Here is a 14,629-nt window from a genome sequence, read left to right as displayed (position 1 = left end):
TGGGGTTTTCAAGACACCCTTCTGTATTGATTTCTACTTTAAGTCCACTGTGGTCAGGCACATACTTTGTGTACATTTAATTCTTTTAAGTTTGTTAGGTTGGTTTTATAACCTGGGATCTGATCTTTCTGGAGAATGTTCCATGCACATGTGTAAAGGATAATGTCATTTAGGACCAGTCCATTATTGGCGCGCAGTTCTACCTCCCGAGCTGATCTGCTTGTGCTTGTTCTGTTGACACAGAGGGAGAACGGTTGAGGTCACAACCATCATTGTGAATTTATCTCAACTTTCGGTTCTATCCATTTTTGCTTCATGTATTGTGAAAGTCTGTTGTTTGGTGAATGCACATTTACGTGTGTTTTTCTTAAGTTTATTTATGTATTTTGAGAGAGAGAGAGAGAGAGCCGAAGCAGGGGAGGGGCAAAGAGAGAGGGAAGGAGAATCCCAAGCAGGCTCCACACTGTCAACACAAAACCTAAGGTGGGGCTTGAACTCACAAATGGTGAGATCATGACCTGAGCCGAAATCCAGAGTCAGGCGCTTAACCAACTGAGCCACCCAGACAGCCCACATTTAGGTTTCTGTCTACTTGGTGAATTGATCCTTTTATCATTATGTACTGTCCACTTACCCCTGGTCATTTTCCTTCATCTGATGGTAGTGTAGCCACTTCAGCTCTCTTCTGATTAGTGTTTCCACAGTCTATCCTTTTACACCCTTTAACTTTTAATTTACCTATACAGTTATATTTAAAGCAGATTTGTATAGACAGCATGTTGGATTTTTCTCAGTCCGGTGTAATGATCTCTGTCTTTTAATTGGTGGTTTAGATTATTGATATTTAATATAATTATTTATATGTTTGGATTTGGGTCTAACACTGTACTATCTTTGCCTGTTCATCTCATCTCTCTCTTTTTTATTATTTTAGAGAGACAGAATGCAAACGGGCACAGGGAGAGAGAGAGAGAATCTTAAGCAGGCTCCACACTCAGTTTGGAGCCCAATGACGGGCTCGATCTTATGACCCTTACGACCCTTATGACTAAGAAACTACCACCAAATCCGAGATCATGAAAGTTTACCCCTATGTTTTTTCCTAAGAGTTTTATAGTTTTGGTTCTCGCGTGGTCCTTGATCCATCTGGAGTTAATTTTTGTATATGGTCTGAAGGGAGGGTCAAGCTTCATTCTTTTGCATGTGGACACTGGTTTTCCCAGCAGCACTCGTTAAAAAGACCATCTTTTGCCCATCGAATGGTCTTGGGAACGCTTGTCAAAACTCAGTTGACCATAGACACGTGTTCTATTTCTGGACTCTGTCCTAGTCCATTGATCTCCGTCAACCCTCACGCCAGTTCTGTACTGTCTTGATCACCATCGCTTTGTAGTGAGTTCTGAAATTTTACTCTTCTTTTTTCAGGATTGTTTTGGCCACTCTGGGTCTCTTGCAATTCCATGAGAATTTTAGAGTCAGCTTGTCAATTTGTGCAAAGAAGCCAGCTTGGCTTCTGAAAGGGGTTGACTGAATCTGAGGATTAGTCTCGGGAGTATTATCATCTTAAAACAATATTTAGTCTTTGACTCCATAAACACAAGATATCTTTCCATTTATTTAGGTCTTTAATTTCAGTAAGTTTTTTGTGGTGCTCAGTGTACCAGTGTTTCACCTCTTTGGTTAAATTTATTCCTAAGTATTGTATTCTCTTTGATGCTACTGTAAATGGAATTGTCTTCTTAACTTTATTTTTAGATGGTTTATTCAGATTACAGTTTTAAACCTTATTCCTTTGATTTGCAATTTCACCTCATTTTTCCTCTCATGCTAAAAATCTTGTTTCCTAAGGACCGTAACTTAATTACTCACATGCTTCCTACTATGATGTGTCTGCAATCATTTCAAAATAATAATGCCGGTGTTTCTGTTAGCAATAGGATCCCCAAGTGCCGTTCAAGATTTCTTTATGCAAGATTTCTTTATGCAAGATTTCTTTATGCAAGATTTCTTTATTCTTTTTTGTTTGTCCTTAGAATAAGTCTTGCTTGGCATATCAATACAAATACTGTACATTAACTGTCACTAGAGGTAACTCTTTTTTCTGTGTGGTAAGTTCATTAGTTCCAATTTGCTTTCAATTTTTGTGGACTGGTTCTCTCCTTTTTTACATAAACTTTCTTCTTATTATTTAAAAAAATTTTCTTTACATGTATTTATTTTTGAGAGACAGAGAGACAGAGCACAAGTGGGGAGGGGCAGAGAGAGAGGGAGACACAGAATCCGAAGCCGGCTCCAGGCTCCGAGCTGTCAGCCCAGAGCCTGACGCGGGGCTCGAACTCACCAACTGTGAGATTGTGACCTGAGCCAAAGTTGGACGCTCAACCGAATGAGCAACCCAGGCGCTCCTAAACTTTCTTAGTATTAAAGGCCTTGCAGGGCTCCGGCGCCACAATTACGTGACAGATTATACGACTTCACGGGTGTCGTCGTCCTACCCTCCTCCCTGTCCCGCACGGACCCGCGTCACATGGAGTGGCTCACCCTCACACCCTCTCCCTTCCCACAGCGAGGCCCCTGCTCAGCGGGGTCCCCCAGGGTCAGTGGGACAGCGCCCTTGTGTTTGGCTTTTATATGATGCCCCAGGCCCACTCACCCTGACCACAGGCCCACGCTTGAAGGCTACTGCCTCCCTCGGTCCTTGAAGTCGGTGATGGAAGCCACCAGGAAATCACAGAAAGGATGCCGATGTTACTACCATAGTAGCAGCCGCCACCCCTTGGCACGCGGGGGCCGCCCCGTGGTGCCGTCCCGACTCCCTCTGTTCACACGATCGTACGGTTTCCTGGTCAGAAGTCTGTCCTCAAGGCAGTGCTTTCAGGCCGTTCGCTCATCCCCTTGACGAACGTTCTGGACCCTGCTGGGCCTGGGCGCAGAGATGACTAGACCCCTGAGGGGCTCGGCCGAGGCCCGTGGCCTGTGCCCAACTCCTGCTGTCCTTCGTCCTCTGTCTGTGGGTTGGGGTCCAGCTGGAAAGCAGACCGTGGGGGACTCAAAGGGAGCGGAGGGGTCACCGCAGGGGGGCCTGGGACGGGTGGTCTGACATCCCAGGCCCGTCACCTCTCCCTCCTCCGGCGTCTTCTCCCTTGGCAGAGAGGCCCTGAGGCTGTGCCGGATTTCCGGGCGAGGCCTGGAAAGGAAGGGGCTTCCGCCCTGACCCAGCCACCTGGCCACCCACAGGGCGAGTGAGGGTTCTGGATCCACTTGAATGTTTCCGCCTCGTCTTTGAGGTGTTTCTGCTTGTAGAGCTGGCTGGGACCGGCAGCCCTTTAATGAGTGGGACCCGTGGTAATCAGTTTGCCAATCTAAAAGTCAGCGTGGGGCAACCTGTGTGCCGGGCGGTTGCAGAATGGGAAGCTTGGCTCTGGTGGGTTTTCCGGAAGCATTTGTGACATCACCTTGGACCTGCCTTCGGCTCCCTTCAATCCTGACGACCTTCGCTTCTAATGGGCCCGGTGGCCTCTTCTCAGCTCCGTCAGGCTAACCATGTGCTTCAGAGGGCCCGGAGCGGCTGGTGCGTGTGGGCACATTCCCAGTAAGGGCAAGACCAGGGTGCCCGCCCCTCATTGAGCAGCACTGGGCCAGAGGCCCAGCAGACCCTCCCGGAGGAGGGTGTGAATGGCTGTGATGTTGGCCTTGCTGTCCTTCTGGGTAGCCAGGGGCCTGGCAAGTCCTGGAGTGTCCATCTGTGGGGCCGCCCTGGTCACGTGTGCACACATGGTGCGGAACCTCTGGCCAAAGGCAGTCCCCAGTGTCCATCTACTGGCCTTGGAGCGGGGACCCGAGCCTGGCCTGTGTGGACCAGGGGGAGATGCTTGGGGAGGCTGCCAGTGAGTGGCCATGAGGGGAGGAGGGGCGCTGGTGCGGCTCATGGCCTGGGGGGCGGGGTGGGCCTGCTGGGTAGAAGCGGGGGGGGGGGGGGGGGTGTCTGGCCACTCCCCCAGTCTCCCTTTCAGTAGGAAGCAGAGCCTCCTGCAGGGCCCAGCCCAGGGGAAGGGCCCTGTCTGAACTTGGGCGAGAGCCCGTGGAGGCCCCGGCCTTTTCCTGGGATAGGGAGGGGAGGAGGACACGAGGGGGTCTGTTGACAGTTGGATTTTGTCACATGCGCTGCTTTGCTCAGCCAGAGGACTCGCTGAGCAGGCAGCTGGATTCAGGGGCCCGGGTCGGGAGAGGACACGGGCTGAGACAGAAACGGGGTGTCGCAGTGCCGCGTCCCGAGGGGGCGGGTAGAGGGGCCACGGCACTAGAGGCCACGCCGTCCTGCCAGCTGCTGCGGCGAGGCCCTGACTCCCCCGGTGGCATGCTCGCCACGTGTGCATGGCATCCGGGGGCCCCCCTCTGAGCGCACACCCCGTGCTCCCTCACCGGCTTCACGGCCAGGCCCAGATTTAAGGTGGTGGCTGCTGAGCTTGGAGGGCTCCCGGGAGGTGACCGTTCTGGAACCCAGGGAAGGTGACTCAGGCCGGAGCTGGTGTCTGGCCGCGAGGTGACGTAAGTGACACCTGCAGTCTGACCCCGGGGTCTGGGGAGGAGAGTCACTGATGACCTTGGACAATCCTGGGGTTGCGGGGGAAGACACCAAAGCCTGCCTTGCTGGCGCAGAAGGGAAGGAGAGGGTGGGCTGACGGCCTGGGGGTCTGCTGAGAAGGGGGCCCGGCGGCCTGGAGCACCGCCTGGTCGCTGCCCTGGGCCCTTGCGGCCCCCCGTTGGGGGCTGTTGTTTACAGCCTGTATCGGCCCCAGGCAAGTCCCCATGGGTCCTGTTCTCCCCTGCAACAACCCCTGTGCGCCCCCGCCCCCCCACCCCCAGGGAGCTCTGTCTGTGACGGCGGCTGGACGAGGAGGCACCTCAAGAACACACCTGCCCAGGTCCTGTCCTGCTGGTGTCACACACCCGCCCGGGTCCTGCTGGCATGTCCTTAGCGGGTGTTGTCACATCTGTCATCAGGGGACCTCAAGTAAAGGAGGTGGCCCCAGTATCATAGGGCTTCACGTCAGCAGTAAAAGGCCTGCAGAGCAAAACTGAGGCCCCCAGGGGGAAGGGGCCCCACCTGGAGACACCAGCCGGCCACCCGCCCTGTGGATCCCCAGCTTGTCCAGCTGACCCCACAGCACGCAAGCCAATTCCGTGAAACGAACCTCATGATGCACAGATATATCCTGCTGGCCTGTTTCTTTGGAAGCCCTCTGACACGTGGTCCAGGGCATGTGGCAGCGGAACCCGTGGGTGCCGGAGGGTCTGCCCCTGACAGTATGGGGCCCTCGGGTCGGAGGCCGCATGGCCTCAGGGTCCTCCCGGGCCAACTCCGTCCCCGGCAGGAGCCTACCGCCCCGAGAGCCTGTCTCTGGTGTTTGGGCGAGCACCGGGCCCTTGCCCCGGGCGCTGGTGAAGGATGCGTGACGGACGAGGGGCGACCCGGGGGCCTGTGTCCACATCGACGCTGAATGCCGCCTCGATGTTGCCGTCGCAGGAAGGACGATAAGTGGGCGGGACAGTCAGCGCAAAGCCTCCGATTGATGGATGAGCTACCAGAGTCAGTTCTGATTCGTCGACTCTCTGCGGGGAGTGGACCGCGGTCCGCGGGCAGTTGGCGTGTACTTCCTTTCGTAGCAAAGTGTGGCTCCATTTCAGAGCCGAGGTCGTTGGGCCCTAACCTGCTGTCCGGCGACAGGCCGGGCCTGAGTGTGCACTCAGATGGGCTTGCACAATCGATGCGCTCACACTCAGACTGGCACAAGATGGGCAGGCACGGGGGGTGCTGGTGCTCAGGGGCATCTGTGCTGGTGTGACAGTGGGTCAGTTTGGCTCCAGATCCGGGACTGGGTCCTAGGAGGGACAGGGCCTGGGGCGAGAAGCCGTTTCTCTTCTGTGGGCTGTCGGGGCCCTGGCCAGTGCCTGCCCCCTGCGCACAGACTGCCGCCTGGGTTCGGCTCTTCTCCTCTTGCCCCAGAGTCCCCGGGCCCCACACCCCTTGCCTGTCTCCAGTCTCCACGTCGCATCCTTTCCGGGACAGGCCATTTTCCTGGGCTCAGTCCTGCCCACCGACTGCCCGCTGGACAGGCCCCTCTGGGTATCCTTTCAGCGGCTCAGATCCCTTTGTCCAATCACATGTCCCCAGAATCTCCTGGGTCTCCCACGTCCCCTGTCTGCCCCCGGGTGGCATCACCTCCTCACCTCCACATCTGACCAGCGCTGGTCTTCACGCCCTGGGTGTCCCCCACCATGCTCCCCAGCCCCTTTCACCTTGTGCGTAAGTGCATGTAAATCGGGTCGTGCCCCTTCCAGCATCCCCGCTGCCCCGCTGTGGCCTCCGTGCCTGGCGTAGCCCCCAACCTGCCCCTGTGGCCACCTGCCTCCCCCACCGAGGGAGAGCCTGAGGTCCCGCAGCCCCTGCCCCTGCCTCCTGCTAGAGGGCACCTTTTCTCCATGGCCTTTGCTGACCCCCACCCAGAGGGGGTGGCACCTCACTAGCAAGGACACTCAGGACCAGGATCCGTGTCCCAGCACCTGGGCCAGTACCGTGCAGGACGGACGAGTTGATGAATGATGGCACAGCTTGGCCATTCTGCGTCCAGTTCAGATGGAGGCAGCCCGCTGGCCCCCCGTCCTGCCCAACTGAGCATGTGGCCACGTGGGGTCCAGTGAGATGGCCGGTGGGCCCCCACACCGTCCATGATGGCTGGGGTGGGACATAGGTGATCCCAGCTCGCTGGAGTGGCTGAGGTGCCCTGGGATGCCCTGGCCAGCAGGGTGGCTTCTGGCACCGTGAGCCACCACCCTCGTGTTGCTTGGGGTCCTAAGGATCTGCTCTGCCCACCATGGTTGGGGTGGAGACGGCCCCCGTGTGGGCACCCCCACCCCGCTGGAGCCTAATAAGCGGGTTAGTTCACGTCCTTGTAAGTGATGTCTTTGTGCAGTTGGGGAGCCAGAAACAGGAGATCCCATAAAAGGCACTTTTATTTCTGTTGCCATGAATAAAATAAGGCCTGGGAGCCAGGGCCGCTGCTTTATAGGGGCCGTGAGTCCCCTTCTCTGCTTTAAGTGTCTGTCACATTAAGGGAAAAATACGGCACGCTGTCGCCTCCTGTAGCAGGGTGGGCCCAGCTCCCAGACCTCCAAGCCTGCCTCCCTCCTGGGGTCTGGGTCTGGCCCTGAGGCTGTGCCCCGGCTTCCAGCCCAGAGGGGGTGCTGGGGTTGGCCAGGAGCATCCAGGCCCAGAGCAACCCCCCCCCCCCCACCTGCCCGCTCCCAGGCTGAGTGCCTTTGCTGTGCATTGCAGAGTCAGAACCGGTCACTCAGAAGGTGACAGGCCCCTGAGCTCACCCCTGAGAGCAGGGAGTGGGGGTCTGTGGAGAAGTAGCCTCAGTGCCCCCAGGACGGGAGGACGCATGGCCACACACTTTGTGGGCTGTGCTGGGGTCTCCAGACTGAAAGTACACCCTCCCCGAAACCTGCCTCTTGGGATGGGGCCACAGCATCTTGGCGTGGTGGGGGGGGGGGGGCAAGTGAGAGACCTGGTCCCAACCCCAGGACAGCAGGGACTTCGAGCATGACCAGGGCAGGCCACCCGTGCACAAAGCTGCTATAGTATGGTGCCGGCGACCCTGTGAGGCGGGAGCAGCCCCACCATCATCCCCAAGGCTGGGCGCCACCCTGTGCAAGTCCTTGGGGGGCCCTGATAATACGTGAGTCAACAGACACCAGGGCAAAGCCAGGGAGGGGGCTCCGGAGTCTGGGTGGTCAGGGCTCGAGTCTTTGCTAGATGTGCCCAGTGGCACCGGTGGGAGAGGTCATTTCTTACAGAGGAAGATTCTCTGATTGACCGGGAGCATTCGCTGGCTGGGCGGGCAACAGTTGGAGACACAGCCAGACTGCAGAGAGAGAGGCGACGATGGGAGGGGAGAGACAGAGACGGAAGAGCAGGGGAGACAGGGGGCTGAGACAGCAGAGAGCAGGGTGTCTGATCTTCCCAAGCCCGGCCTCACCCTGACCTTCCTGTCGGTCTGACCTGAGTTGCATTTCTGTGCCAGGGATCCAGAGAATTCCAGCCTTATTCTGGCAAGACCAGAATAATTGCTGCTGGCAGACAGCAATTCCCATTGATGTAGCAGGTGTGAACGCTGGTTGAACACAGGGTGAGTGTGAATGCAGGGAGCGTAAATGCAGGTGTGAGCACAGGGTGAGTGTGAACGCAGAGTGGGTGTGAATGCAGGTGTGAACACGGGGTGAGTGTGAACGCAGGGTGAGTGTGAACACAGGTGTGGATGCAGCTGTGAACACAGGGCGAGTGTGAACACAGGGTGGGTGTGAGTGCAGGGCGAGTGTGAATGCAGGTGTGAACACAGGGTGTGAACGCAGGGTGGGTGTGAATGGAGGTGTGAACACGGGATTAGTGTGAACACATGGTGGGTGTGAACACAGGGCAGGTGAGAACACAGGGCGGGTGAGAACACAGGGTGGGTGTGAATGCCGGGCGGGTTGAATGCAGGTGTGAACGCTGGTGGGAACACAGGGCAGGTGAGAACACAGGGTGGGTGAGAACACAGGGTGGGTGTGAATGCAGGGCGGGTTGAATGCAGGTGTGAATGCTGGTGAGAACACAGGGCAGGTGAGAACACAGGGCAGGTGAGAACACAGGGTGGGTGAGAACACTGGGTGGGTGTGAATGCAGGGCGGGTTGAATGCAGGTGTGAATGCTGGTGAGAACACAGGGCAGGTGAGAACACAGGGCAGGTGAGAACACAGGGTGGGTGAGAACACTGGGTGGGTGTGAATGCAGGGCGGGTTGAATGCAGGTGTGAACGCTGGTGAGAACACAGGGCAAGTGAGAACACAGGGTGGGTGAGAACACAGGGTGGGTGAGAACACTAGGTGGGTGTGAATGCAGGGCGGGGTGAATCAGGTGTGAACGCTGGTGAGAACACAGGGCAGGTGAGAACACAGGGTGGGTGAGAACACAGGGTGGGTGTGAATGCAGGGTGGGTGAGAACACTGGGTGGGTGTGAATGCAGGGCGGGGTGAATCAGGTGTGAACGCTGGTGAGAACACAGGGCAGGTGAGAACACAGGGCGGGTGAGAACACTGGGTGGGTGAGAACACAGGGTGGGTGTGAATGCAGGGCGGGGTGAATCAGGTGTGAACGCTGGTGAGAACACAGGGCAGGTGAGAACACAGGGCGGGTGAGAACACTGGGTGGGTGAGAACACAGGGTGGGTGTGAATGCAGGGCGGGGTGAATCAGGTGTGAACGCTGGTGAGAACACAGGGCGGGTGAGAACACAGGGCAGGTGAGAACACAGGGTGGGTGAGAACACTGGGTGGGTGTGAATGCAGGGCGGGGTGAATGCAGGTGTGAACGCTGGTGAGAACACAGGGCGGGTGAGAACACAGGGCGGGTGAGAACACTGGGTGGGTGTGAATGCAGGGCGGGGTGAATGCAGGTGTGAACGCTGGTGAGAACACAGGGCGGGTGAGAACACGGGGCAAGTGTTGAAGTGCAGCAGTGCTCCAGAAAGCATGCCTGCTTTGCTTCCTCGGTGGCTTTGGGGCTGCGTCTTGCCTCCACTGCTGAGGGGGTGACAGGGGGGGTGCCGGCCCAGCAGACACGCGTGCCAAATGGATGCGCCTTCGCCGAATGGATGGATTTAAAAGGACGGTTCCGGCGTAAGTGGTGTGAAGCCAGACGTCACCGTGTTGGCTCTGGGCCTCGCCGCTCATCGTTCCACACTTTCCTTTCTACGTCTGCCCACACTTGACTGCGGCTTGTCCGGCACCGGTTTCCTCAGAGCTCAGAATTGTGTGTCCGACGGCATGCCCTTGGTGGTGTTTCTCCCACCGTCCCATTGGCTCCACCGTCACTTTCCGTGTCTGTGTTATGCCAGATGCTTTGCACATTTTATTCGTCGGCCTAAAACAACCCAGCCAAAGAGGTGTTATTATTCCCACTTGAAACCAATGATCCCCACGGTCTTGAGGTAGATTAAAAAAAAGCTGCTGAAGGTCACAGAGTTTTTAAGGGGAGGAATTAGGGTTTGCACTCACATCTATCTGACTCTGGAGCCTTTTCTCATGACCACAGGGCACAGCTCCTTTGGGCCTCGGGCCCGGTCTGGGGCAGGTGTCCCGGCACCCCTCCCCTCCCTTCTACCCTGTGGTCATCCCAGGTGCCGTGGCCACTCCAGGTCACCCTCGCCGGATTATGGAGAGGCTGGAGTGGGGGCTGCCAGTTGGAGGAAAGCGGTGGGAGATGCAGAGGGAGGGGCCCCTTTGAGCGCTCCAGTAGGGGCGAGTGACTCCCTGGGGACGGACAGAAGGGGAGAGAGACCTTGGATCTCTCACCCTTCCCCACGGGAGAAGCACGGGTAACCGGACCGGTCACACTGCGAAATGGAAGGTGTCAGGGGGGCCCTGTTTACCGGAGGGTCGGGTGGGGCCTCTCTCTGCTCCTTCCCTCCCCGTGCGGCAGTGGTCTGGGTAAGGGGACTTCGGGCCCGTGGGAACCGGAGTCCCGCCTCCCCCGTCCCCTGCCGCAGGTGATGGCAAGGTGCCCACCTGCTCGAGCCCGTCCTGTCTTCCGGGCCCTTGGGCGTGCCGCTCACGGCGCTCAGCGCGGTCACGGTTTGTACCGTCACTCTGTTCTGTCGGCACCATTCCGTGGCGGTGTTCCTGTTTTCTGTTTACGATGAACTGACACCGTGCCTGCTTCCCCTCCTTCCCCCACAGTCTGTCCACCCCCTCTTTCCTCAAGGTTGGTGTCTCGTGGTTCCTTCCAGAAGGACTCCGGGGACCGTGCGCCAGGGGTCACCGCGTATCTGAAAGTGGCCTGGTGCTGGAGAGACAGTCATCTCTGGTTTGCTTTTTTCCCGGAAGAATTTGGAGACCGCTCCTCCGTCGTCTGTAACACTGAATTGTTTCTCTGGTGCCAGCCTGTTTCTTTCGAGGTGACTCTATCACGCTTTCTTTTCCTTTCTGGCTTGGCTGTCCCAAGCGCGCCTGGATCCTCGAGTCTCGGTGTTGATCGATCCGGGTCAGTTTTCCCCAGGGAACAGTGCGTCCTTCCAAATCTTTCTTTGTTCAGTGACATTTTCTCTGATTTAAAAAATATACTGGAATTCACACTTCGTCCTGTGTTTTCGTGCGTGCTCTCAGCGGGTCGCAGGTAAGGGTCAGTGGCCCCGCCCCAGCCCCGCCCCCGGCGTCTCTTCTTTCCCTTCCCCTCGTTTGTGTGGTTCCTGCCAGGGCCCGACCCTCCCCGCTCCCTCCGATGTGCCCGCGTGTGAACCCACAGGTCAGGGGTGGCACGCGAGAAAGTTGCGTTTTGGTCTTTCTCCTCCTTCCCGAGATCTGCCTGCTCACTTTTCGTTTCCTTCCGTTGTCCTGTTTCGGGGGCTTGGCATTTCCGTCCCAAACTTGATTCATCTCACGAAGGCCACTCGGTCTGCAAGTCGGCTGGCTTTCACAGAGAAGCGTTCGCTCGAATTTTCTCTCTTCGGGGCAACATTTGGCGGGTAAGTGTTGTGGCGCTTGTCTTTCTTCTCTCCCCTCTCCGCCTCTGCCCCAGGCCGGCCTGCAGCGTCTCGGGCTAGAGTCTGTCCCGGTCCCCACTTGGTCCCCACTCGTCTGAGCGGGGGACACCCGGTGTCTGGAGGCAGAGGCCGGACGCAAAGCGGCTGCCAAGGTCTGGGCCGTGGCCACCACCGAGCGCTCGAGCTGAGGACCCGGACCCGGGAGGCTCCAAGGAGGGGGTGCCCACCACGGCCGCGGGTGCCCACTGAGACCCCTCGCCCAACAAGACCCAGACCTGTGGACGCTCCTCCCTGTGGGACAGGGGCGGGGAGGGCCCCTAAGTCCAGTTTGGTCCCGGTTCTGAGGCGGCCGGAGCCGGTGGCCTGAGCCGCAGCGAGAAGGGCCTGGGGTCACAGGGAGACGACTGGGTCCAAAGGGACCTCGTGGTCGGACCCGGTAGCGACGACCGCCCGCCCCGGGGCCACCGTGGCGGACATGAGCCGAGACCCCGGCCCGCCCACGTCTGAGCACCCCCCCCCCCCAGTGAAGACCGGGCACGGGGGATGCGTAAACTACAGGCCACCAGGGGTCACCGGGCGGGGGTCATCGAACAGGCACTGGCTGGCCCAGTCCCGCTCACCCTCGCGCGGGCCACCGGCGTCCCCGTCCCTGGTCACTCCCGGTGCAGCAGTTAGCCCAGAGTCTCCCCAGAGTGGACACTGCCCCAGACACCCGGGGCGGGGGGTGGCAGCTCTCCTCCGGCCACTGAAGCCCCTGCCTGCGGACCGTCGGACTGTCGCTGAGCCGGCTTTTCCGTTGGGAGGGGGACAAGGATTGCTCCTAGTGTTCCCTGCTCTCACTGTCTCCGTGCCTGCCCTCTCCGCCCCTACCCTCCCCACACCTGCCCTCTCCACCCCCCACCTGCCCTCTCTACTCTTGCCCCTCCTCAACCCCCACCTGACCTCTCCGCCCCCTACCCTCCCCCCACCTGCCCTCTCCACCCCCTACCCTCCCCCTGCCCTCACCCCCCACCTGCCCTCTCTACCCCCTACCCTCCCCCTGCCCTCACCCCCCACCTGCCCACTCTGCCCCTACCCTCCCCCTGCCCCCCCACCTGCCCTCTCTGCCCCCTCCCCTCCTCCCTCACCACCCCCCACTTGCCCTCTCCTACCCTCCAACCCCCCATTGTCCCTCCCCATCCCCAGATGTCTGCCCTCCTGTCCTCACCCCCACCCTCACCACCCCCCCTTCATCCCCACACCCCCCCCACTGCCCTCTGCACCTGCCCTCTCTGCCCCCTCTCACTGTCCCCCTCACTGCCCCTGCATTGTCACCTGACACTCTCTCCATTTCCCCACTCCCGAGCTCACCGCAGCCAACCCCCTTCCCCTCCCTGCCTTCTCTGCCCCCTCACTACCCTTGCTTTGTCCCCCCTCTGCCCTTGCCATCCCTACCCCCTCCCTCACTGCACTCCATTGTCTCCACACACATACACCTGCTCTCACCCCCCTCACTGCCCCCCTGCCCCTGCATTGTCCCCCCCTCTTTCTTCACCCCACCCTCACTGCCCCCTCCTGCTCTCTCCACCTATCCCCCCCCACCTCCCCTCACTGCCCTCCCATTATACCCACCACTCTGCCCTGGCTGTCCCCCCACACCTGTCCTCTCCACCCCCCTTTTGTACCCCCTCCCCAGCTGCCGTCTCCGCCCTCCCACCGATATCCCCCACTGTCCACCCTCCCTCTGCCCTGCAGTCCCTCATTGTCCCCTCTCCCACAGCCCCCTCTAAACCCCCCACCTCCCCCTGGGCCCTGGCCCCCATAGAGTACATCCTGCCAGTCCTGAAGGCTCAGGCTCCCTCCCACCAGACCCTTAGCCCCTGTCTCAGGTCAGGTCTGACCTGACTCAGTCCCTCCAGGAGCGTCCCTGGACTGTTCTCTCCACATCCCTGGCCTGGGCCCCATGTCCCCTGCACTTGGGACAGCCCTGCCCATTGGGCAGCCCAGGGCCCTGTTCCTGCCTCTTGGAGGGGTTCCCCGAGACTAACAGACTGGGTGGTAGAATGCCTTTCCCGAGCCCAGGGCGTGTGGAGAAAAGGGGGTGCCCTGGGGCAGGACCTCCTGTCAAGGCTGCCCCCGCCTGGGGCCTCCTTGTCCTCAGGCCTCTGCAGGTGGAGGGCGCTGGGCTGGGTGCGGGTCCACCCCCCCTTACTCCCAGACGGGGGGAGGGGGGGAACTCCTGCAGGACCCTTGGCGACCCGGCACTCCACGCTGCCACGTGTGACCCTTGGGCTCCATTAGTGCCCTGGATGTGGTGGCTCAGGAGGGTGGGGGCGTGGGGAGGGCAGGAGGGACACCTGGCCATTCTCGGTGGACACACGGGGGTGGGTGGTGCCAGACTGAGCGGGCAGGTGGCAGAGTCAGCCCGCGGGGACCTTCCCGCAGCTGCAGCCGCAGGAAGCGGGGTGGGCTCGCACTCCCGGGCTGGCTGGCGGGACCCCTGCCCTGGGCCCGGGGGACACGCGGCTGCAGCCAGAGGCGGCTGACAGTTGAGTCTCTGCAGAGCGGGACTGTGGCCAGTGTCGCCCACAGCAGGCCCACCGCCCACACTCATAACTATTGTTAATTAAGACTGTCTCCATTATAGGGCTAATTAACAATTAGCATAAACATAATTAGCCAGCTCTGACATTTAACTCATTACATTGTTTAAATAATTTTCGGAAATTGCCCTGAGCGGCATTCTGTCAGCTTGCCATAATGGTGCCACTTTGTCATGTAAATTAAGCGACTTTGTGTTGCAGCCGTCCTGGCTCTGTGGGAGATAGTTGGGCCCACGTGGCAGGTCCCGTCCTGAGCCTGGCGGTGGCCGGCCCAGTGGGAGCCGCAGGGGGGAGGGGAGGAGAGCCCTAAGCCTGATCCCCTGACCCACGACCTCCCTGGGCTGGGCCCCGCCGGCCTGTGAGCGACCCAGGACAGCTGGTGTGGAAGGGCGGTGGGACCCCTGGCACCCCTGGGTGTCCAAGCCCAGAGCTGAGGGAGACCCCTAGGCGTCCTGGGCACAGTTCC

The sequence above is a fragment of the Panthera tigris genome, chromosome B1, assembly GCF_018350195.1.
Source record: "Panthera tigris isolate Pti1 chromosome B1, P.tigris_Pti1_mat1.1, whole genome shotgun sequence".
NCBI classification, from domain to species: domain Eukaryota; kingdom Metazoa; phylum Chordata; class Mammalia; order Carnivora; family Felidae; genus Panthera; species Panthera tigris.
Note: the sequence above shows the minus strand (reverse complement) of the source record.